The sequence below is a fragment of the Hibiscus syriacus genome, unplaced genomic scaffold (assembly GCF_006381635.1).
Source record: "Hibiscus syriacus cultivar Baekdansim isolate YM2019G1 unplaced genomic scaffold, ASM638163v2 tig00110633_pilon, whole genome shotgun sequence".
In the NCBI taxonomy this organism is placed as follows: Eukaryota; Viridiplantae; Streptophyta; class Magnoliopsida; order Malvales; family Malvaceae; genus Hibiscus; species Hibiscus syriacus.
In genome coordinates, this window is record NW_024062806.1 from 1,598,543 (window position 1) to 1,623,856 (window position 25,314).

The window sequence follows — 25,314 nt, forward strand, 5'->3', positions numbered from 1 at the left end:
AGGAAATCCTCACAAGGTAGATTGTTTGCACAATTCTAGAACAAAGAAAAGAACACTCAAAGATGAATACAATTGAGCACAATATGTGTTCTTGAAAGCAAATGAATATTGAATGAAAATAGGCTTGAAATGCTCAACTTGAGGTTGATGCTTTCTTTGATTCTCTCTTGATTCTAGTGCTTGATGTTTCTGTTTGATCAATGGCTTCTAAGCTTGCTTAAATACCTGAATCACTTTGAACGTTAGGGATGATTAATGAAGATAATATAGCCGTTTAAGTGTGAAAACATTATTAAAAATGCTTGGAGCGTGGGGGGGATCGGTACCCTCTCATAGGGAATCGGTTCCCTAAGTGTAAAATTCAAATATTTCGACCGTTGAATAAGGGGGAATCGGTTCCCTCCGAGCATTCTGGAAATCTCATAGCCAAACCATTCAGGGGGGAATCGATACCCCCTTGGGGGGAATCGGTTCCCTCTGAGCAATCTGGATTTTTGGCTTTGAAATGGTTCGAAATACTTTGAAAGATATTTTGAAATTGTTTTTAAGGTTAAAACTAATTTAGACTTAAGTAAGGATTAAAAATGATTTTGAAAATATTTGGAGTAATGTTTGATATTCGAATAATTATATCGAATATACTTAGAAAATCATTTGGAAAATATTAAAATTCATTAACTTAATTTGTTATATCGAAATATCAAAATGTTTCAACAATCTCCCCCTTTTTGATATAACAAAAACATTTTAGTAATTTTAAGATTTGAAATCAAGTTTTGAAATTACTCCCCCTTACTTTAACACTTCTCCCATTATCATTTAAACACTTTAACACTTCTCCCCCTTTTTGTTAAATCAAAAAGACATTTTAAAGAATTTAAACAAGGTTTTGAAATCAGTTAGCCAATTGATTATATATAATATAAGCTGCTAAGATCACAAGCAAGAGAAACATTAGCCATTAGCTTCATAATCAATATTCATATTTAATGTGATATGGAAAAATTGGTCATATATCTACATGAAGTAAATGATGCAATAATGAATAAATCACACAAAACATATAAGTTCATACCTAAATCCAAACAAAATTCACAATCAATCAATTCACAAATTCAAACATTCCAAAATATTCAAAATGTTAAAACAATAAGTTTGGAGTTCAAAGTAAAACATTTAATCACATATCCGGATCAGGAGGAGGAAAACGAGCTCGCATAGCGGCCATTTGTAGTGAGGTCATTAATACGTTCATTCATTGAAGCGTGTTTGTGCGCTCTCTCGGAGAATCTCTAATTGTTGAGCTCCCATTGTGGATAAAGGGACTCTATAGAAGTAGCGCGAATCCATGGTCGCATATCGGAAATCAAATATCTCCATAAAGGATTGAAAATATGGAGGCATTGAGTCGATTGTTGTGCGTGCTCCTCGGTTGCTCAGGCTCATCTTCGGCTTCATCGATATCCCTCATTAATTTTTCAAACTCTGGATCTTCGTCAGCTTCGAGAGGAGCTTGTGAAGAACTAGCTCCCGGAGTAGTTGCAGAAGATCGAACTCATTCACCAGTTTCTTTATCTTTGACCCATCCCGCTCTTGTTAAAGAAAGAAGATTGATTGTTTCTTAAGAGGAAAGGAGGCATCTAGACCAACTCGAAGCTCGGCTTTAGAAAAGAGATTATAAGGATACAACCGTAAACTAGTGAAGAACAGAGTTTCTTATTTGGCACTAGGTTAACGGTTTCAACAATCTCAGCAAAGATAATCTTGGAAAGGTTTATTTTTATATTGTTCAAAACAATGCAACCACCAAAGATAAAAGCTCTGAGAGTAGAATAACGACCCTGGATGGTCGAAAACCACCAAGTGATCATGAGATGAAGAAAACGCTCATGAAGATCTAGAACACTTGCACTATCATTTCATTTATATCGAGAGCCTAAAACTTGTTTTTCATTTGATAAACTTCATTATCTAAGCCTAAGGCATGGCTATGTAAGCCGGATCAAGATGGAAATATGACCTAGGAAGTAGGAACGTACTCCTATGGTTTGGTTTGTCACGATTTTTTATACAAACGACATTACAATAGAAGATACGAACAAGTTGATGATAGACAACGGGTTCAAGTTTGAAAAGTTTATCAAATTTCCATTCGTGCAGATAGGGAGATATTTAAAGTTAATAGCAACATAGCTTGAAGAGATGGGATACATTCTTCCCTAATCTTATACGAGTCAAATATGGTAAAACCAAAAACGATAATCTTTAGGACCCGGTTGATTGAAACAAGAATTTGGATAGTCAAGTTAGGATCAAGATTTGGAATAGGATTTGAGGAATAGGAGGAGGATTTGGAGGTGAATTTGGTTGACGATTAGAACGACTAGATGAAGACTACACGTTTAGAATTGGAGATGGTAAGGAAATCGGAATAGATTGGATAACCTGCAATTTTAAAAACAAATGTATGCAATTCAATTAATCCCAAAATCAATTGAGTCCCCAATATTTCAGGTCGCTAAATCAATCCTATTGGGCAAAGTTTTGAAAAACTTTTGACAAATATGGTTTGATAAACAATATATATATATATATATAGTTCATAACAACATAATTTAATCAAACCCAATAATATGAAAATTAACATTTTTTTTAATTTCAAAAATTTTAAAATTTTGAAAATTTTAAAATTTTGTAAAATTCTTGTGTTTTTGATGAAATTAGTTTAACATCTAGTTTCTAATCATTAAACAATCAATGTAATCATTAAACAATCAATGCCCGATCACTATTTCAACCTAGACTAATTAAAACTATCCTATGTTCAAAATCAATGAAATAGAGAGTTTAGAAAAATTTACCGTTGAAAGATGAAGATTGAGGGAATTTTGATGTTGTTTGCACGATTTAATGATTCCAACAGGTTAGAAGATGATATTTGAATCGAATTCGATTAATATCGTTGATTTGAGGCAAAAATGGAGATTTGAGAAAGTTGAGAGAAAAACGGCGGAAGAGAGGGTTTGAGTATTGGGGTTTTGGGTGTTCTGCCCGATTTAACAGAACCCCAGGGGGTATCGATTCCCCGTGGGGGGAATCGGTTCCCCTTCAAGGGGGAATCGGTTCCCTCATGGGGGGATCGATTCCCTCACAAAAATGCTAAAATCCGATTTAAACACTCAAATGCTAAATTAATTTCTTTAGTGGTATTGGCAACTCATATATTGAAATTAATCATGTTCAAACATCAAATTATTCTTTAAACGATATTGAACATAAAACTATTTTCATCAAGAATCATAAAATCCCCCTAACTAATAGCAACGAATGCAATCAAAAATTACAATTAAGCATTTTTCATTATTCTTAAAAGTGCTAAAATTATTTTTTAAACACTCAGTGAAGACAGATTGGTCAAACCTAATTCCTCATAAGTGTCCAAAATCGTTCCTTGTCTAAAGGTTTTGTAAAGATATCCGCTAATTGGTGCAAACTATCAACAAATTCTAGAACTACATCTTCCTTAGTGACATGGTCTCTAATGAAGTGATGTCTTATTTCAATGTGCTTAGTTCTAGAGTGTTGGATGGGATTTTTAGTGAGACAAATAGCACTAGTATTGTCACACTTAATAGGAATGGTACTTACTTTCCAATCAATCAAAAGTTGTTGTTTCATCCATAAAACTTGTGCACAGCAACTACCAGCTGAAATGTATTCGGCTTCAGTGGTAGATAATGCAACACAATTTTGTTTCTTTGAAAACCAGAAATTAGCATATTTCCAAGGAATTGGCAAGTACCGGAGATGCTTTTCCTATCTAATTTGCATCCTCCATAATCCGCATCAGAAAAAGCATGCAAGCTAAAGCTAGATCTCTAGGATACCAAAGTCCTAAACTAGGAGTGTCCTTAAGGTATCTAAAGATTCTCTTAACAGCTAGTAAATGTGATTCCTTAGGGCATGATTGAAATCTAGCACATAAAAACACTAAACATAATGTATGTCTACTTGCAGTTAGATAAAGTAGAGATCCAATCATTGACCTATATAATTTAACATCTACACATTTACCTCCTTCATCTAAGTCAAGCTTTGTTGAAGAGCTCATTGGAGTGTCATGAGGTTTCCCATTTTCCAGTCCAAACTTCTTGAGCATATCTTTGACGTACTTAGCTTGATTGATGGGATGCCATATTTCTTGCTGATTTGAGTCCCAAGAAAAATGAGAGCTCCCCTCTTGAGCATATCTTTGACGTACTTAGCTTGATTGATGAAGATGACATCTTTTCTTTGCTTGATTTGGAGTCCCAAGAAAAATGAGAGCTCCCCCATCATGCTCATCTCAAACTCACTTTGCATTAGCTTAGAAAATTCTTGGCAAAGAACATCATTAGAACCAAATATTATCATCAACATAAATTGAACTACTAATAAATCTTTACCTTTATGCTTCAAAAACAATGTAGTGTCAATCTTCCCTTTTGAAAAACCTTTTTCAATTAAAAATTGACAATCTTCATACCAAGCTCTAGGAGCTTGCTTTAAACCATAAAGTGCTTTTGTCAATTTTAAAACATGATCCGAAAAATTTGAATCTTCAAAACCTGGAGGTGTTCCATACACTTCTTCTTTATAAAACCATTTAAAAATGCACTTTTAACATCCATTGATATAATTTAATTCATTGAAACATGCAAATGCTAATAACATTCTAATTGCTTCCATCCTAGCTACGGGAGCGTATGTTTCATCATAGTCTATGCCCTCTCTTGAGTATACCCTGAGCAACAAGTCTAGCCTTGTTTTCTCGCTATATTACCACTCTCTCAAGCTTATTCCTAAATACCCATCTAGTACCTACAGTAGATTATTACTAGGCCTTTCAACTAATGTTCATACTTTACTTCTCTCAAATTGATTTACTCTTCTTGCATAGCCATAATCCAATGTTCATCATTTAATGCTTCTTTAATCTTAGGCTCTATGCATGATAAATGCAACATAATTACAAATATTTCTAAGAGAAGATCGAGTTGTTACCCCTTTTGATGGATCACCTATAATTTCACCATCCTTGACATAGTTACTCTCTTGGATAAGATACTTCCCTTTCTTCAATGGTTGGATTCTCAAGAGGATCATGAGTTTCCTCATTTTTTTTCTTCCTTTGATGATGGTTCTCAACGTCATGTCTAACGGCATTTGTATTTATAACACCTACATCATCATTCACAAGAATCCTTCCTCGGAAGGGGATTATCATCGAAAACAACATGTATAGACTCTTCTACAACTAAAGTTCTTTTATTAAATACACGATAGGCTTTAGAATTTAAGGAATAACCCAGAAAAATTCCTTCATCACTTTAGCATCAATTTGCCAAGGTTTTCTTTACCGTTGTTTAAAACAAAACATTTACATCTAAACGGATGAAAATAACTAATGTTAGGCATTTTATTTTGAAAATTTCATATAGAGTTTTCTTTAAAATTGGCCTAATCATTACTCGATTTACAACATAACAAGCAGTATTTGGGCTTCCGCCCAAAAATATTTTGGCAAATTATTTTCACAAAGCATGGTTCTAGCCATTTCTTCTAAAGTTCGATTTTTCCTCTCAACAACTCCATTTTGTTGAGGGGTTCTAGGTGCTGAAAAATTATGGCTAATACCGTTAGAGTTACAAATTCAGTAAATCCAAGATTTTCAAATTCAGTTCCATGATCACTCTAACACTAGTTATAGAGTAACCTTTTTCATTTTGGTTACTTTTGAAAACGTGATGAATTGTTCTAATGCTTCATCTTTAGTATTTAAAAATAGAACCCAAGTATATCTAGAATAGTCATCTACCAAGACAAATGCATATTGTTTTCCACCCAAGCTAGTAGTTCTAGTTGGCCCAAAAAGATCTAAATGGATCAATTGTAAAACTCTACTAGTTGATACATCATTAATGGATTTAAAAGAAACTCGCTTTTGTTTTCCTTTAGCACAAGCATCACAGATTTTATCATTATCAAATTTAAGCTTAGGCAACCCTCGAACTAAATCACCTTGAATTAGCCGTTGCAAACACTCATACTAGCATGTCCTAATCTCCTATGCCATAACCAACTATCATGTTCATCCTTAGCAACTAGGCACAAATTAGTCATATCAATAGAATCTAAATGCACCATGTATATGTTTCTATTCTATGACAACAAGCATAATCAAAGTAGATGCAATGTCAATCAATTTTGCAAACACTTAATTTAAAAATAAGACATTGTATCTTTTGTCAAATTCATCTAATCAGATTATGCTTTAATCCATTCACATACAAAACATTATGCAATGTTGATAATCGAGATTAAGAGCACATGCATAAAGTTTTTGAAAATGTTATGCATTAAAACTTTATAATATTTAAAAAAAATATGCATAATCATTAAGAAAAATTTAAGGTCAAAATTTTGCAAAACCAAAGTTCTTGAAAAATCGATATCAATTGTTAAAGAGATATCATTACATTTTAAAAACAATTTTGACCAAAAATTAATATGATGAACTAGAGTTTATAAACATTACCAAAAATTATTATGTTCATCATACAATTTTTTCAATATACATGAGACAAAACATAATCATTTAGAATTATTTAACATTTAAACCTCATGCATGCATAGAATAAATGAGCAACCAAATAAAACAAAAAAAAAATTAAGTTTAGAGGTTACCCATTCCTTTTTAATGTGTGGCTAGAGCATCTTGAATATCATCAACTTTATCACCATTGCTCCCACACACCTACAAGAGACATTTAAGTAGATTTTGGTATCCAAATTGCTTTGGATCCTTGAACATTAGTTTCAATGCCTCTTGTTCCTTTTGGAACCCATACTTGTCTAATTTAAATCGTTTTCCTTTCTTTAAAGGACAAGTATGTTCCTTATGACCATGATAATGACAATGTGAACATATTGTCATTATTGACTAGATGAATTTAAAATGATCTCTTTTTCTTTTGTTAACATTCAAGCTTATCTTTTAAATTGAAATTTTCTTTTTCAATACTTTCAAATTTCATTTTGAGAGTTCTAAATCCTTCTTCAAGATTTCATTTTGATTTTCAAAATCCATTTTCATTTCTAGAAGAAGTTTGTTTAATTTGAAAATTTCTTTTTCAAGTTTTCAGATTTTATTTTTGAAAGCTCTAACTCATTTCAACATTTCATTTTGATTTTCCAAGTCTGTTTTAGCTTTCAAAGATATCATTTTTAGCAATAAATTTAGAAATCAATTTATGTATTGGAGTTCATGGTCTCAAATAGGCCTGTAAATGAACTGAACGTTCAACGAACCGTTCATGAACCGTGCGGCGGGAAGTTCGTTTATGTGCGTTTATTTATTAAATGAGCGAACATGAACAAGATTTTGTGTTCGTTTAATTAAATGAACGAATATGAACATAGGTCTCGTTCGTTCATTTACGTTCGTGAACGTTCGGTTATGTTCGTTCGTTATGTTCGTTTATGTTCGTTCGGTTATGTTCGTTTATGTTCATTCATTTATGTTTTAACCCAATATTCTTAAATCAATTTTGGGGACCAATTTGTTAGTATCTTAAAATATTAATTAATCTGATATTCTGATGACCAATTTATGTTCCTATATTCATTTTCCCCTTTTTTTTCCCAAACCCTAGTATTCACTGGAGAGTAGAGACGATCGCTGGAAGCTTCAAAACAAGTTATATTATAGTGCAATCTGAAGTTTTACAGGTCAGTTTCATCTCTTTCTTTGTTTTATTTGGCTTAATAGTTGATATGTAAAGTTATTGTGGGTATCTTCACATCTAAAACTCAAGAAACATCATCTTCTTTCTAGAAATAGATGGGAAGATAAATGTAATAATCGAAGTATATGAGCATCAGTAAAGAGAAAATATAGAATTTGCTATAAAACAAAACAAAGGTTTCTATGCAATTTCTGAAAAGAGTGTAATAGCGGAAGTAATGGGTTTTCCAGGAAGAACTCATTAATAAGTAGAAAATACATTTTGACAATGAACTTTGTTTTCATAGTTCTTGTGTGACCTTAGTGTAGAGTAGACTTTAGGTACGTTAAAATTTTGAATGGTGGTTTAGCAATAATCAGTTACAATATGTAGCATCGAAGGGATTTCGGATCTATGTTATTGCCTTGTAGTCCAATTTGTACCGTTGAAATCTTTATGCTGTTAAATTTTCTACTCTGCCAACGGAAATGACCATTATTAACAACCTCACTAAAGTCTGACATTGATGTCACAAAACTTTAGCCACGAATTTTAGAATAACGTAGTCGAAATGATTGTTCATATGTAATCATGGACCACTAAGATAAATGTTATAGCGTTAAATTAAGTCGTGTGAATCATTAATATCTTTAAAAGATATATCGAAATATTGATATCTTCAAACATTTCATCACTGCTAATCAGCTCTTACGCTATTTATCACTGTAGATTTGGTTGATTTGCATGTCGACTATTTTTCATGAAAGAACAATGGAAGTAGGGTCTCTAACGTTTATGTTCGTTTATGTTCGTGTTCATTTATGTTCATTTCGTTTATGTTCGTGTTCGTTTGTGTTCGTTTATGTTCATGTTCGTTTATGTTCGTTTATTTATTAATGAACGAACATGAACAAGTTATATTCCTTAATAACGAACATGAACAAAAAAATTTTGTTCGTTATGTTCGTGTTCGTTTATGTTCGTTTATTTATTAAATGAACGAACATGAACATACCTTCGTTCGTGTGCGTTCGGTTCGTTTACAGGCCTAGTCTCAAACTCCGAAAATAATTTATCATACATCTTGTAACTCATTAAAAGATTTTGAATTGATATATTTGAGTTAGAGATACCTTTGGCTCTGTGAGAGCTAATAGAGACATCACTTTTATTAGTTCTTCTTCTTCCTTGTCTCTATAGATCTCCTCAGCTTATCCCCATTTCCTTGGCACTTGAACAAGAATAAACTCCTTTATATACATTAGGATCAATTGCACAACACAACATGTGCATAGCCTTTGAGTTTTGTGAGCTTCCTTCCGTTCTTGAGTACTCCACTTCTACCTTCTTAGTAGGAGATGAATCATCATACACCTCTTCCAATGATGATAATTTGTTCCATTGAAGTATGGAGGCACGTCAATTGGACTGGATTCTTCCATGGAGAATGAACCAGAAGTGGACGCCATCTTTATCGATTTAACTCTTCCCGGATCGACTCAAGAGGCGATTAAACCTCAAAATGAGTTAGGCTCTGATACTAATTGTTAAGTTAATCGATCGACGGAATCGGCCAAGAGGGGGGTGAATTGGTAATTAAAAATTCGATGGAAGCTTTTGCAGAAAATTGAAAAGATTTGCACAGCGATTTAGAGTGGTTCGACTTTCTCAATCAAAGTCTACGTCCCTACCTTAGCTATCCACACTAAGGATTTTCCACAAATTCACTAATTTGTCTTTTTTTGAGGACAAGAGTAACCTTACAAACCCTCAAGAATTATACCCCAAATTCTTGAGAAAACTCTCTCCCAAAGAGAACAATACAAATTTGCAAACTTACAAGGAAATCCTCACAAGGTAGATTGTTTGCACAATTCTAGAACAAAGAAAAAAACACTCAAAGATGAATACAATTGAGCACAATATGTGTTCTTGAAAGCAAAATGAATATTGAATGAAAATAGGCTTGAAATGCTTAAACTTGAGGTTTGATGCTTTCTCTTTGATTCTCTCTTAATTCTAGTTGCTTGATGTTTCTTGTTTCTGATCAATGGCTTCTAAGCTTGCTTAAATACACCTTGAATCACTTCTGAACGTTAGGGATGATTAATGAAGATAATATAGCCGTTTAAGTGTGAAAACATTTATTAAAAATGCTTGGAGCGTGGGGGGGATCAGTACCCTCTCATAGGAAATCGGTTCCCTAAGTGTAAAATTCAAATATTTCAACCCGTTGAATAGGGGGAATCGGTTCCCTCCGAGCATTCTGGAAATCTCAGAGCCAAACCATTCAGGGGGAATCGGTTCCCTCTGAGCAATCTGGAATTTTTGGCTTTGAAATGGTTCGAAATACTTTGAAAGATTATTTTGAAATTGTTTTTAAGATTAAAACTTAATTTTACACTTAAGTAAGGATTAAAAATGATTTTTGAAATATTTGGAGTAATGTTTTGATATTCGAATAATTATATCGAATATACTTAGAAAATCATTTGGAAAATCTTAAAATTCATTGAACTTAATTTGTTATATCGAAATATCAAAATGTTTTCAACAAAGTGGTCTCTACCCCCACTTTGCTATCATATTCTCTTGAAGTGCTCACTTGACATTCATACTTCCATGGCACTTGTCAGTTATCCTTGTAAGTAAAAGGTTGGGGTGATGTGATCACCACATTCACTTGTGTCATTATCGCTATCTTCACTTTAGTAGTAATTATCAAAGGATTACCCCTACCGTATCTTCTTTCGGATGACTCTCCGGTAGTGCAAACATCTACTTCCGAAGAATCTCGAACTTCTTCATAAAACTCCAACTCCTTCCTATCCATCATGAACTGGACAAAAGCTTTGAATTCTGGGCAATTCTGCACCTCATGCCCCTCTTCATTGTGGTAACAACAGTGGTTACCATCTCCACTCCTTGTTGTATATGACTGTGGTGCGAGAAGCCCTACCTTCACCATTTGGCTCCATACCCAAGCTAAAGGAGATTTTACTTCCAAAACACCAGTTTTTGACTCTCATGCCTTTCTCGATAGTGATTGCGTTAATCCCAGTCTCCTGATGATTAGGCAAGGGATTTTGTGCAATGTTTGGTGCTCTAGAGTTAAAGTGGATCCAATTTTTGTTACGCATTTTTTATACAATCCTCTTGAATGTGAGGCAGTTTTCAATCGTGTGCCCCGGCACACTGCCATGGTATTCGCAGTGAGCGTTCTAATCATACCATCTGGGGTAAGGGGGCTTCATTGGTTCCACAGGGTAAGGTGACACCACATGAGTGTCAAAAAAACTGTTGGTATAGTTCCTTGTACGATATGGGAATAGGATCAAATTGCTCATTCTCTCTTTCTTTCCTAGGTTCCCTCTGATTTTGTCTAGAAGTATCTGACGGTACAACTGTTATTTTTGTTCCAGAGATCGTAATACCTTTGTTGGCACTATAGGTGTTGACGTTATTGATCTCTCTATCTTTGTTCTTAATGGGAGGCTTCCTGCTTAATTCTCATCCCTCTATTTTGCCTTGTTTTATAGCCAACTCAATCATTTCTCCGGCTATAACTAAGTCCGAAAAGCTTCCTAATATGATTGCAACCAGGTGCCCGAAGTAAGGAGCCTTTAGGGTCTATACAAAAAACTTTCTGATTTCCTTTTCATCCAAGGGTGGATGAACTTGCACAGCCAAATCCCTCCATATTTGTGCGTACTATCGGAAACTTTCGTTATACTTCTTCTCCATGCTTTGTAGCATAACTCGGTCTAGTTTCATATCGTTAATGTGCTTGTACTGTTCCAGGAAATACTTTGCTAGATATTTCTAGGTCTTGATATGAGATCGGTTCAGCTGATTGTACCACCGGATAGCTGAACCGAACAGGCTCTCCTGAAGCAATGAATAAAGAGTTGATCATTTCCTACATATCCTGTTATCTTCCGAAAGAACATCGTAATGTGGGATGAGGGGTAACTATTTCCATTGAATTTCTCAAATTCGAGGACTTTAAACTTTGGTGGAAGCACCAAATCCGGGACAAGACTAAGTTCTAATGCATCTACTCCATAATAATCATAGTCTCCTTTGACCACCTAAATTTGGTCTTCCAACAGTTTAATTTTTTCTTGCATCTTCCTCACTTTGTATTCCTCATCAAAATCCGGGACATGGTAATCGTTTGGATTATTGTTAGGGTTGGTTGTAGAATTTTGCATCTTTACAGCAGATGAGGCTTTTCCTTTTGTCGTAGATAAGTCCCCTTGCAGTCCGGGTAAGATCCCGGGTGAGATAACCACTTGTGGGGTCGGTGGTATAGTTGCCCCCTCAGACGAACCTGCCCCTGGTGCACTCGCTTGTTGTAAACCAGACAACTTGGCCACGATCTTATCGGCCAAGGACTCTTGGCTCTTCGTGATCGTATCCAGGGTGCTCTGACTGTTCTGAGTTATCTTGTCTTCCAACTCTCTCTGTAACCTCAACATATTCTCCTCGAGTTGAGCGATTTTGGCCTCTATTTGTCTTTTCTTCATTCGAGTGTTGTGCGGATGATGCATGTCTAAAGCTTGTGGAGGTAAACTTGGTGTTTGTTCTTTCTTCTGATGAGACATTTTTTGTTAGTTAATATGAATGTAAAAACATTGGAAAATAGAAAAATAAACATGGAAAATAAAATGCAAAGTATTAAATGCAAGATGTATGTGACTCAGTGGCATTGATCCAGAAATGTGTCTGTAATTATAAATAATTCTTATTAAAAAAAGTGTTTTATCTTTTAAAAGACAATAAACAAATCAAATGTACATCCGGACTAAATTCTCTAGACCTTGAACAGCTACTAATAGGTTGAAAAGTCTTCTTCCTTCATCTTTCACTGGTTGAATGCCTTGTCAAACCACTCCAGCTTCCCTTGCTAAGCCATGCAAATGACAAGCTACCTTCTGTACTTGCTCCTGTAAATCACGGATGACTGCATCTCTAGCCTTCACCCTTTGTTGAGCTTGTTCCCAAAGAAAATGCCACTGTAACCCTCCATCAAATGGCACTATCTGAAGCTCGCTTGCTTGTTTCTTGAATCCATCCACAATGGCTTCTAACTCAACTATGGTTTTGTCATCCCGTTCTTGTTGTTTCTGGAGAGACTTCTCTAAATTAGCTACTTGAATTCTCAAACACTTGTTCTGATGCTGGCTATCTATCAAACGCATTTGAGTAGTCTTCATCTATTCTTTCAGAGTCTCTCTATCATCATGTCCTTCAAACTTTCTTTTCAAGCTATTGGCTTCGCCTTTCCAGTACTCAGAAGTCCTTTTCAGATTAGAGTTATTCTGGACTTGCTCTTGGTACCCCTTTCTCAAGTCCTCGAACACAAAACAGACTTTCTTTTGTTCCTTCTCCAGTTTGTGCCTGATCCTTCTGAGTATCGGCATCTAACTTCCACTGGTATCGCTCAGCCTCAAGTTCTCTTACCCTTTGTTTCAGCTCATTCTTTACAGCTTCAAATTCTTCCTTTGCTATTTCCAGCTCGGAAGGGACATGCTTGAGATGTTCCTCTATGGTCCGAGTGTCCTTACAATCTGGCACTGGGATGTTTTCATTTTTTCTTAACTTTCACCACTCCAAATAGTCCGGAGTGAGCATGTCCTTGGAAACCACGACATCTATTCGGAACACTTTCTTCCATGACTCAACCACTTCCTTAATCGTTTTCTTATAGTTGTCTCTATGGTATGTAAATTCATATCCAAATATTTCGTATGTTGCTGGGACAAACTGGCGTGCCCCAAATTGTCGAAGTGCCAAAAATGGAGAATATACAACTCCTCCCCATAGTCCAAGTAATGTCATAGTGTCTGAATCCCAACATCGGAAAAGAATGTCACTGTGGGTCAACCAAGGAGCTCTCCAGACAATATCTCAGTCCTGAAGATGTATGAAGACTTTCATCCATTTTTCTTTTGAGGCGCCTTCATGCCACTTCATAGTGATGAATTCTTTCAAAGGTGAATAAGTGGTGTTGAATCGGCGGTAGGCAATCCCGTTTGTCTTCTAGAAATTACTGTGGATTTAGACTTGGAGAAGCTGAGCGCACCCTATGAACCTTCCTCCACCAGTCTTTCTGCAATGGTTGAGAGAGCGAAGCTCTCAACTAAGATTGTCGGTGCTTGATTTACTCACCTCGGGAGTTGTTCAAACAGTTCCACCACAACTACATCAATGTATCCCAAAGTCCTTGAGAATATAATCAAACCATATATACTTAGTGCAAAAAGATCTATTACCTTCCATTCATCGGGATAGTTCTTCATCAATTTCTTGATATGAATCCAAATAATTCATTCCCCGCTGCCTTTATAGCGAGCCCGATTAGTTACCCATTTTTCATCAACCCCTGCAACCTTGGCCAGTCTGTTCTTGAAAGGCTGACTTTTGATGTGTTTGATGTAGGCCCTCTCCAGTCTGATGCTTTCGTAGTGCAGCAGTGTAGTATACTCTTCGATTGTGGGCACTATGTCCTCCTGGTTAAAGGTGAAACAACTGTACCTCGGATTCTAGAATTGTACCAATGCTCTAATTAGGGGCTTATCCGTCTTAACATAGAGAATGAGAGCTCTATCACCATACCATTGGCTGAACCTCTGCTTCTGGTCATTCTTCCAACTATCCCAAATGCTTCGTAACTCTTGAACATCATTCTGCTTTAGGCTGACAGAAGCATAGCTAACCAGATATGAAACATAACTTCCTTGCAGACTGTCTCCCTTCTCTTTCTGAGTCTTTTCGGACCATAGTCGCACCTCGACATTTTTTATCTCTTGCATTACAACCCCTTTGTCCATTAATGCAACTTATTTGTGTAACTAACACCTTTTTATAGATTAATAGCCTCTTTTTATGATGCAAATGCTAAAAAAGACAAACACGAAAACAGAAAGTAAGATAAAAATATAAAAAAATGGAAGTAAAAGTAAAAGTGACAAAACTGCATGAGTAAAAACATCCTTAGTTTTGAACTGGGGTTTTGGGGTAGGCTCTAATTCCCTGCTGTCTCCCGGTTTAAGTTCTAAAAAGGTACCCGAGTTCTCCTTGCTAGTGCCCTCTTGGGCTTGCCAGACCCTTAGTCCTAAGCCCATTACAAGCTTGTGTGGACTAAGTTAAACTTGAGATGATACATTCCCTTATGTCTATGCGGTGAATAAATTCACACGAAGACATAAGGTATATGAATCCCGAAGGCTACTTGTTAGGCTTGTGCGGAGAATAAATTCTCACGAAGGTGTCGCTTTTACCTCTACTTAAAAACGGGGTTCAAAGCTCGAGTATAGAGCCTTAGATGGAAAAACAAGTTTGATAAACTGAAACCACTGAAAGAAATCGTCAGTACAACTATTTATTTGAAAAGATAATCAAAAGTAAGTAATAAGGATCGAAAAAGATACCTTAAAATTTAAACTTACCCTTTTCATTAAAAAGACAACTTGAACTTAACCTTAGCCTGACTCACTTACCTATCCCCAGGGGAGTCGCCAAGCTGTCGGAATCATCTTTCGGGTGGGCCCAGAATTGAGCTTCGACTTGAATAGAATGGTTAGTCGTCACCGATCATTTATTTTAAGAACAAACGGGTTGATCGGATACCTTGATTTCTTACCTGATCCGCATCTTACCAGCGATATGTCGGATTCGGGATTCAGTTACAGTCCAGGAAGGGTTAGCACCCTTGAACTGCCCTTTCGGTACTAATTAATTTCCAGTTATCTTTAATTAAGAAAATTACAGGTTAAATTAAAAGGTAAAATTTTGATCCAAATTACTTACCTTCAATGGATTTAAAAACATACCCTTAAAAAGTCAAGACAAGTGTTAGGTGCAATAAAGTGCATAAATGAATTAAATTATGAAAACAAAATACATGTTGAAGAATTAAAAGAAATAAAATAAATCAAAGCAAATAAAAGGAGCAATCGAACTGAAAAAGAAAAAAGAATGCATAAACATAAAAATACTAGTTAAAAAATTAAATATAAGCAAATACTACCATAAAGAAAAGAAGTGAAATAAAGCATGGGAACCCTAAATAAAATCTAAATAATAATAAATAAAACAAAATAAAAAATGAAAGTCTAATCTCAAAAAAGAGGAAATTAAAAAATAAAACACAATAAAGGAAAAAATAAAATAATAAAACAAAGATGAAATGAAAATAAAAAAAACATGGAATGAACTAAAATTAAAAAAAAACAAAAACAAAACAAAAAAATTAGAAAATAAAATTTTGAAGGAAAAAGTAAAACAAAAAAACAATATATGTATATATAATAATATGTAGTATTAAGTAAATAGAAATAAAAAGGAAAAATAATATATATATATATATATATATATATATATTTGCATAAAAAATAAAGTGTTAAAAGGAAAAAGATAATAATATTAACAAAAACAAAAACTCAAAAAATAATAAGAATAAATAAATGAAATAATAAAAATATAAAATAATAAAATAATGATATAAATATATATACACATAATAGAAAATAAAAAAATTAAAAAATGAGAAAAATAAAAATGGGACTAAATTGAAAACAAATAAAGTACGTGGTAAAATTTAAAAGCCAATTGGGGTGAAAACCGAATTAAAAGGGGGAGAATAAATATTTGAAAAATACGGGGGACCAAAACATAATCCCCTCCTCTGTTTCACAAAACGCGCGGATCCTAAGCTGGGTGGATCGGGTCACAGGTCGGGCGGCGGGTCACTATAAAAGTCAAAATTTTGACAAAAGTTTTTATTTTTCAAAACACAAACCCACTTTTCTGAATTCTCTCTTGTGTTCTTCCCCAAAATAAAGAACACGATCGGGGTTCAACGAAAACCCAGTTCCTGGCCAATCACTGCCTCGCCGGCCGCCGTTAATCGGTGCCGACCGTCGTTCATCGGCGGTGAAACCCAAAAAGTTCTACTTTTTTAGAAAGCTCTTCGTATCCCCACTTCAAAAAATTCACTTTGTTTTAGCAAAACGACCTTAAGGGAGGCTAGATCTGAGAATGAAAGTCTCGAAATGCCTCCCCTTGTTCCTCGGCCTTTTAGATTTTTTCGAATCCAAAACAAAAGAAAAAATATATCCCACATGCAAGCGTCGAAACTGAAAAAAAAAGAAAAAAAAGGTAAGAACTATACCACTTTATTTCCTTTCGAAATATTACAAATGCTTTGATTTCTTGACCGTTTCCTCTTCGTGTGATTTCTTGTGTGTATTTTTGTGTGTTGTTACATGCTTATTTATAATCTAAAAATTGCTATATTTAGTTTGGTAGAATCCAAATGGGACTTAAACTGTGTTTGTTGCTTGTTGGTGTTGTGTCCCGTGATCATACGTGTCTGGGAAAATCGGAGGTTGCCGTTGGTGTATGATTGTGCCGAGAAAAGTGGTCGGTTGGTTGCGTGAGGTATGAGGACTCTTCGAAGGGAGAAGATGCGATGTTAATGAGAAAGAGAGGGTTAGGGTTTTAAAACCCTAATATTCAGGTCAGGCTTCCTAGATCTCAGGTCGGTTCGGGTCGGGTTCCGGATCCGATCTGCAATTGAGTTTGGGTGTGTAATGGGTCAGCGTGTAGCCTTTCATTTGGGCTTTGGGGCCTGACACATGAAAAACATAGAATAAATGAAATAAATATTTGTATCATACTATAATAAAATATAAATCATACGAAAATTAGTATCCACATTTGTAAATGGAGTAAACTGGGTTACGAAGATGTCTTCGCCTTTACAATATTCGATTTGGATTAATCGATCTATTGATCAAATACTAATGATTAATTCAAAAAAGGTAAATTATTTTAAACGAATAATCATATTCGATTACGAAAGTGATGTTTATTTTAGAGATTATCTTAAAATACATATAATTTCAGTTGAAATTTTTAATGGTGAAGTATTATTGAAATAAATTAAAAATACTCTTTTTACTAAAAATTAAAAATACCTCTTTGGTATTAGCTTAGTTTATCAACCATTTAAAAATTAAAAGTACTATGACTATACGACATTATTGTTGAGTTATTCGACTATTAAAAGTTATAAAATGATCACTTGACAATTAAAAGTTACAAAAGGTTGTGTGGCGACTCCAATTCGTTTATTCAAGTCGAAGCCCAATTCCGGGTCCAACCGAAATACGGTTCCGACAGCTTGGCGACTCTGCTGGGGACAGGTAAGTGAGTCAGGCCGAAATTGATTTTCAGTTGTCTTTTTATTCGAAAATGATAAATTTTAATTTTAATTTATTTATTCGATTCAAATTATTTATCTTTGATTATTTTTCAAATAAATAGTTGTACTAACGTTTTTTTTTCCAATGATTTCATATTTTCAAAATTTTCATCTCTAGCTCTATACCCGAGCTCTGAACCCTTTTAAATAGGGTGAAAGCGATGCTTTCGTGTGAATTTATTCACCGTATGGGCCTAACAAGTAACCTTCGAGATTCATATACTTTATATCTTTGTGTGAATTTATTCTTCGTATGGGCATAAGGTAATGTTTCCTCCCGAGTTTAACTTAGTCCACACAAGCTTGTAATGAGCTTAGGATTAAGGGTCTAGCAAGCCCAATGGGGCACCAGCAAGGATAACTCGAGTACCCTTTTAGAACCTAAACCAGAAGAGTACAGGAAATTAGAGCCCACCCCAAAACCTCATTGCAAACCTTAGTTTACTTTGTTTCCGGCTTTATTTTCAATTCAAAACATGCAAACTAAACAAATATGCGGTTAGGATTTATTTAAAATTAGCACGCGAGATAAAGATCAAGTCCGAGTAAGAAGTAAAGCATGTGTGATAGATATCATGTGGGGTAGGATTTTTCTTTTTTATTATTGTTTTGATTTACCTCACTAACTTATTTTATTTTTTGTTCTCATCATTCGCATCATTTAAAAGAGGTGTTGATCCACCAAAAACGTGTTTGTTAAACATAAATAATTTGCATTAATGGACAAAAGGATTGTAATACAATAAATGAAAATACTGAGGACAGTCTACAAGGCGATTATGTGTCACATTCAATCCAGAAGACGTGGTGCCCATAATTGAATAGTATATCACTCTGTTGCATTATAAATGACTTAGAATGAACCGGGTCTACATCAAGCAAAATGAAAATTTATCTTTGAAGAACTGACTGGCAGAGGTTGCAAGGGCAAGATGAATGTTACTGATCTTGGGAGTCTCTTCAAAGACAACAATGGAAAAACGATAGCTGAAATTGGAGACCATTACTGACGAATTCAAACAAATGACTTCACACGTGGTGGACGGTGATGTTACACGGGTATGTTTACATAAATAGTAGACAGTGGACATGTGATCATATTACGTGTGTGCTCGCAGCGATAATATATAATTGACATATGATTGCTCGCGGGATGCATTCTGCATGAATCTTGCATACTCGTTCTTAAAGGTTCTCATATAAAGAACCGTGAAACTGAGGGTTCGCAGATAGTAACACAATATTAACAACATATCACATTATTAATGCAAATAAACTAGCACATATTATACTTCTTGATTAGGACAAGCATTATTAACATGGGGAAATACCAAACCCGCCTATCTATAATATATAGATAAAAAGGTAAAAATATTGATTTATCAAATTTGTCAAATTTAAAATTATGAGAATATGTACAAAGTTTTTTTTTTTTACCAAAATTCATCATGAAAAACAATTAAAGATGCTATCAAAATCTTCATATGCAACTTTCTTTGTTATTTTCCCGAAAATGAAATGGAAAGTTTATTTTCCTTTCGAATGAAAATATCATTAGGGCACAAAGGTCGTACATGGACGCACTAAAATGGTATTCATGTATGAGATTCTCAAATTTTGAAATCATGTGACGTTTCACATGCCACACTTGTAGATGGACGGGGCCTAATCTAGTAGAACATCGATAAAATCAAATCCATAATACTGAAAGTTTGCATTTACCTCTACCCTTGAGCCGAGCGATGGAGAAATACGGTCAAACTGCTCCGAGGGTTTAAGAATATCAAGCCATGTTTTCTGCTTGGGCTTGGATTAATCGCCAGTACAACCCACCCTTGTGTAGAAGCTCAGTGTGGTCACCCATCTGACCACAAATCAAGCAAGCAGATATATAAGTAGGCTATAGCTTATTTCGGTCGGAAAGAGACGATGATCACTTGGAAAAAAGCATAGAAAACAAATCATGCCTCGACAATTCGACCGCAATCCATTACAACGATTCTGTCAGCAGTCTTAACGGTAGACAACCTGGAGAGTCAGTTCCAATGTCCGTAATATGATTAAACCTAAAACTAGAAATCAAAACGACTTTTTCTGAAAAATACGAAAACACCAGACCTATGTGCTATGAGAATGACAGTTCTTTTTGATCTACTTTCGTTTCTGAGTGCATGAAGAACCTCCTACATTGAACATTGGTAAATTTCGTTTTGACTTTATCCTGCTAGGAAAATGAATTTAAAGTGCTTACTTTGAGATAGTGCTCGTTTTCCGCATATAACGCACTGGTGGCTTCATCCAGGATGAGAATTGCAGGGTCTCGGAGAATCGCCCTAGCAATAGCAATTCGTTGCTTTTGTCCCCCACTGAGCAAATCATTATCCACCATTGTTTGATAACCACGAGGAAGAGAGGAAATAAATTCATGAACATAGGCTTGCTTTGCAGCCCATTCTATATCTTCCTCTTTAACATCTCTAGGGCAACCGTATCTAATGTTGGACTCAATATCCATATTAAACAAATCCGGGTCCTGACTGAAATACAAATTTGGAATATTCCGCATAGCTACATTCAAGCATGCCTCAAGGAAAAGATAATATGTAGTCTAACCTGTCCAACAAATCCAATATTTTCTCTCAGCCACCTAGTGTCCAACTCTTCAAGTGGGATACCATCCATGTAAATCTGCAATTTGACCATTAGAGGCACTTAGCATGTAATTCCTAACACAGCAAATTACTGACATGTAACGATGACGAAACATGATATTCAAGGAGGTCAGAGCTAACCTGACCGGTAACCGGTTGATAAAGACGTAGCATGAGATTTACTAATGTGCTTTTTCCACTACCACTTAAACCAACCTTGTCAATAAAGAATGATCAATAAAATCTCAAATACTTGTTTCGAGACCAATGGAATAATGATAACAAGCTTGCAATGGCATTTCTTACAATTGCAACCACTTCATTAGTTTGTATAGAAAGGCTAAAATGATCTAGTATTGGTACCTGCTCAAAGGTAAGTAAATGAAGATCAATGCTAGATTATCGTCATAATCACTATAAAGAGAAAATCATGATGAAGAGGTGGTAATGAAGTAAGAATATTGAAAAGGTGCTCCAAATTGATCCAATTTAGTTACGGGAAATTTTTTATCAATGGCTGAATTGTTTAAAGGTGGACGACTCTCTTTAGAATCCCTTCCCAGTTAAATGAAGAACTTTTTAAAACCTTCACAATGATTGTTGATAATGACAACTATAGCACCTACCGAGTAAGCAAAATAAAAATTACAATTTCCAATAATGATACTTTGTAAGAACAAGAGGCATTCTGTAATCCTTGAAGGATAGTGAAGATACATTCACAAACTGTATATTCCCCATTAGTGTCTGCAGCTTCACTCCTGGAAACGGTGTCATGGACAATTAAAAGAAAATTAATTAATTGAAAGAAAACTTGGCACAAACGAGAACAACAGATTTAGAATTAAGTTCTGAATAATAAATGAATTAACAGATCAAATTACTAGAATTTGGAACAGTAACAAATTCACATTTATCAGGATTTGTTTTCCATTTCCAGCATCTTATGCACAATTTCTTTCTTGTTAAATGCTTTGGATATGGATAACGTGATGCAAAGTTCTCCAAATTGTTTAACAATTTCAAGTTAGATAGAATCCTTAATTCAAGTTATAATAAGAGGCAAGAGAGAGTAGAAAGACAAACTGCAAGTTATACGTGGAAATCTAAACCTAATGAAGCGAAACAAAACTCAGGTATTCTAAAAAAATATCTAAGATTACAGAACCCCACTCTAAAAAGAGACAAAATACTTGCCTTTTGAATGGAATTGCTCGGCAGGCAAGAGATCCATTAATTGGAAAACCTTTTCACATGCTCCAATGGATTGCATCAGTGATGATGAATTGTCTACCACCCTCCAAGTAGCATAAATCAACCATTCACAGTATAATATGTACTTAGTTGTTCAGGTGATGCACGGGAATTCATGATGTATATTCCTCCTAAAAGCACAGCAAGAACCTGCAATATATCATTTTGAAATAAAAGTAACTCGTATAATAAACCTTCATTCACATTAGGAACACTTTTTGGTCAGTGATGCATCTTCCTATATTTCATCATTTGTAGTGGGATTCATACAACCAGAGGCAAAGATAAAGGGTCAATGGCAAATAAATAACCTGTGTTGAACGATAAAGGGTGAGAAAACTCATACTCCATAACCCATAAGCTGCACTTTCTCGAATGCTTACGAATGCCAATTTATCTAGCCACCACTTGTACCTAAAACCAAAAGGAATCAACAATAAAACTAACTATTTTCTGACATGGAAGCCCTGGGTGTCAACTTCTATGCCTTCCAAAGAAGTTCCAATCAAAGAGGAAATAGTACAGCCATAAGTTTAGAATGCTTATGGAGTAATTCTAGAGAGAATGTTGCCTTCCAAGTTCTTCTCCTTCTGTTCCATAAGCCCGGACAGTTCTCATCAAACAAAGTGCTTCGTGTGCAACCTACATTAAGATACAGATAATATTAGAATGTTATTCGAGGTTTTAGAATTTTGAGAGCAATTTAAAAAGTTTCATTTTTTACATTGTTGGCACATGCATTGAAGTCTTGCATTAACTTTGCAGCTCTCTTTTGGTACCTATCAAATCATCAGCAACGACAACTCAACATGTGCATGGTAAGTACAAGAAATAATAGTATAAAACTGGATAGGCATCATTTTTGTAGAGCAGAGCAATCTACCATACACTCAGATCCTGAAATAAGCTAAAAAGGATAATTTGATCGCTTAATTAAGGTGAAAGAGAGAGAGAATTCTGACCGGCCATAAATGGAAAATATTACAGCAAGAACAGAGCATATAATCAATGTTGGTAATGTAAGTGGCCAAGATAAAGTCAGTAAATTTATCAATGCACCTGTTCCCTAAACATTAAAAAGGAAAAAGTAATCAAACTCTATCATGAAACAAACATTCACTACAAATCTTATATCAAATAAGAACCAAAAAACCTGAATAACATTGCGGACAATGAGATGAATATCATTCCTGATAACATGAGAGAGTCGCTGACAATCTGATCCAAGCCTACTTGTCAAATTGCCAACTGTTTCCGTGTCAAAAAATGATGTATCCTACATCAAAAGCACCAGCAGCGGATAGTATTTTACTAAACAAATATGCAGAACTTGCCATGTCACTTGGACTCAAGTGTGAGAATCGGTTATGGATACACATTCAAGACGGATAAGTTCAATTTTTCTAGTTGTCAATGCATTTGAATTTTGAAGGGTCTTTGGAGGGTCATATTCCATACCAATATATAGATATGTGTTGGGCACAAGTTTCGGACGTCGGTAATCGGTACTTCAAGAAAAAAGAAGAGTCGAGGCAAGTACATAGAAGACTTGTATACATCGCAATTCACAACCCTAAGTATTAGAAACAATTATCAAATAGATAGCGGACCTGAAAAACAAGAGCTGCATACAAACTTTGCCTAAGACGCTTAACCTGCAAATAGTCACCAGCAAAAGAAGAATACAAAAATAAGGTCGTATTTGGTTGATAATAAGCTAACAATTGAAATATGATAGTTCCATGTACCATAAAAAAATCGCGTTTTTTTTTTCGTTTTCTTTCAAAAGCTAGAGTGAAGTAGCACTGAAACTAATAAATTTTAGTCAAAATTTTCTCACCAATATCGTATTTGCTATGGCAAAGCAGCCACTCCGCAAGCCACTGAAATTTACATAAAAATAAGCGAAAAAGGAAACAAAATTACAAACAAATCAATCGAATAAACGGATGCTAAAAACTTTTACATTTTTCAAAACACAAGAACACCTGCAAATTCCTGAGATAATTAACAGTAAAATCAACATCCGCGTGCTTCTAGAAAACGCTGCGGACTCGCCGCGGCTAGCAGAAAATACCGACGCCGTCAATATCCTAGGCATCGAAATCTCCGAAACCTGGAATTGAATTTTTCTTTTTAAATTGAGAAATAGATAAACTTTGCAATTTGAGTTATGAATTGTACGAACAGAAGCGATGGACATAGCACCGAGCGCTAGAAAAACGATCCAATTATCGTCTCCGATCAAACTCCAGATTCGCTTAAGAGCAATCCAAACAGTAACAGGCTTCGCCGACGACGATTCCGAAGCTTCAACACCACGGAGGCTCCACCAGCCGCCACGTGTCTGGACGGCTCCCAAATGACCGCTATGTTTCTGGGGAAGAAGTTGTCGGAAATCCGCACTGTAATTTCTGTTTGGAGAAGAAAGCAGGGGAGTTGGAGAGCCGAAACGGTGCCGTTTAGCTGTTGTGAGATGGAACGGAGGGCGGAGTCTGGTTCTGATATTGAGAATGGGGATGGCGGTGTAAAATTGGAGAAACGGGAAGGGTGATTTTGGCATTTCAGGGATCAAAAATCATTTCTTCCTTTACTTGGCTTTGAAGCGGAAAAGCTAATTTTCCAATCAGAACTTGAGCTAGCTGAAAGCTTTACTTCTCAGAGAGCAAGGCCTGTGACTACAATACGCCGCGCCCGCTACTACGCTACATCTGATAGTTTGCATATTTAATTTAATTTTAAGTATGGTAAACTACACATACTCAATTATACTTTTATTCAGTTTTGATTATTCAACTATTTTTTTAAAAAATTATATCTAACGTTTAGTTTTAGTTTTATTTTGGCCACCTATCATTAAAAATTAATTGTGATATTAATGTGTCACCACAAAATAATATTACATTATCATTAAAAAATACCATATTTGGTTATGTTAATTGATTCTTTTTTCCTTAAAATTTATTCCTTCTGTCTCATTAATTTTGTCTCATTTTGACTATGCACACAACTTTATGAGGTAATTTGACAGCATGTCAAACTATATAAAATGAGAAAAATGAAAAAAAATTATTATTAATTTATTCCTTAAGATTTATTTTGATAGATATAAATGAGTGAGTTTTGATAGATATAAATGAATAGAATGTATAAGAATAAAAAAATAATATAATTATTGTTATTTGTTGATTTTTCTAAAAGAAAAATAAAACACAATAAATCGTTATATAAAGTTTAGTGTGTGCTTTCCATTTACTTGTAATTAGTTTTCCATACATTTTTTATTTAAATCAAACATCAACAAATAAAAATTATATATATTTTTTAAAAACTAATTACAAACGAAAATGAATTCGGATGATTGATCTTT

General features: G+C 34.9%; 1 pseudogene; it reads right to left on the reverse strand.

Moving 5' to 3' along the window:
- Window positions 1-19,687: 19,687 nt before the first annotated feature.
- On the reverse strand, window positions 19,688-24,595 carry LOC120136568 (annotated as a pseudogene).
- Window positions 24,596-25,314: the final 719 nt, after the last annotated feature.